The sequence below is a fragment of the Octopus bimaculoides genome, chromosome 1 (assembly GCF_001194135.2).
Source record: "Octopus bimaculoides isolate UCB-OBI-ISO-001 chromosome 1, ASM119413v2, whole genome shotgun sequence".
Lineage (NCBI taxonomy): Eukaryota > Metazoa > Mollusca > Cephalopoda > Octopoda > Octopodidae > Octopus > Octopus bimaculoides.
Window position 1 is genome coordinate 111825710 of NC_068981.1, and position 1434 is coordinate 111827143.

Sequence of the window (1434 nt, forward strand, 5' to 3'; positions counted from 1 at the left end):
GAAATGTGATTTGATACTGAAATAGTTTTCTTTTTCTCCTTCCTTTATTTTTGTATTTGTTGTTGGATTTTTCATAAAGGCTCATTAAGAGAAAGTAGGAGTTGAATGGATTTGTATTAGAAAGAGGAAATTAGATTTTATTAGGGAGAAAATGTTTACTTGTGTAGTTTTAAGGATTTTATTCGCTATTAGGAACTTTTTGGAGTGAAAAAATGACGCAGTGACCTAACTTATTGTATTTAGAATATTAATTGCGATTGTTTAATCGAAGAAATTTTGAATTGTGTAAATGTATGAATTTTAAACATACACACACACACAGAGTAGATTTGCCTTTTATAGTATAGATATATGAATGACATGTTTCTTGTAATGAAAAACCTTGACAAATAATGCTTTTACAGATGACCTCAAAGCAAATCTTCTACAAGTTTACACCAACACAAACTTGTTTGCAAGGATTTAAACTTAGCTTCAGATGACAAACTTACCATGCTCATCTAGATTAAGCTCTCTAATTAAGGCACAAAATTGTAATAGCAAAAAAAAAACAAAAAAAATAAATAAAATAACATAAAAATAAAAATAAAATAAACCTTTAAGATAGTATTTTCCAAAAGCATAATAACTACACAAATCTTTCTTAAGACACTACATTGTCCACATATAATAATAAATACTACAGTGAGCAAAACCCTGACAGCGATAATTTCACCAACACTCTGACCAATATTTCAGGCAACATTCTGTTAGTAACAAAGTTAATTATAAATTTCTTAATAATAAATGTAATAGCAACCACAGCAACTAAGAAGAATCCACAAACATTTTCAACAAGGCACAAGCTATTTTATTCATTCAACAAAGCTATTGAAAAAGAAAGCCATATCTTCCTAAACTCAAACTTTTGTGTTGTGTTTAACAAGACAGATTTCAAAAACTGCAAGATATGCAAACAATTCTGAATTAACAGGCCTGCAAGAAATCTTGGGTGTCTCCAATGTAATTTAGTGTCTCAAGATAATGCGCTAAGACCCTGCTTGAAGCTCAGTCAATTACTTTAGGAATTACATTAGAAAACTTGGAGCTTTCTGATTTGGCAGGCGCTACTTGTTTTCTTAATGAAACACTTTCAAACTTGGGGCACTGGTAGAATGTGTCATATAAAACATCTTTTACTCTTAGTGTTATTGAGAAAATTTTATCTTTTTAAAGTTATTTCATGTTAAAATTGTCGTATTTCGGTAATTTCAACCAATCACTGATGTCTATTGAGGTGAAAACAATTACTGCTGTGGAATGTAAACAACATGTTCTAGCGGAGTAATGGGATCTTTTCCCTTGAATAAAATTAGTGCCGTTGTTTGTCAATAACAACTATCAGTGGTACTGTTATTTATGACATCGTTCGTGCATTTGTACTGGTTTTAGCTT

The 1434-nt window shown here is 30.4% G+C and overlaps 1 protein-coding gene across 3 annotated transcripts in view; it reads left to right on the forward strand.

Moving 5' to 3' along the window:
• Positions 1 to 1434, forward strand: part of LOC106874050 (ER degradation-enhancing alpha-mannosidase-like protein 3) — a 344953-nt gene that overhangs the window by 161841 nt on the left and 181678 nt on the right. The window lies entirely within an intron of this gene.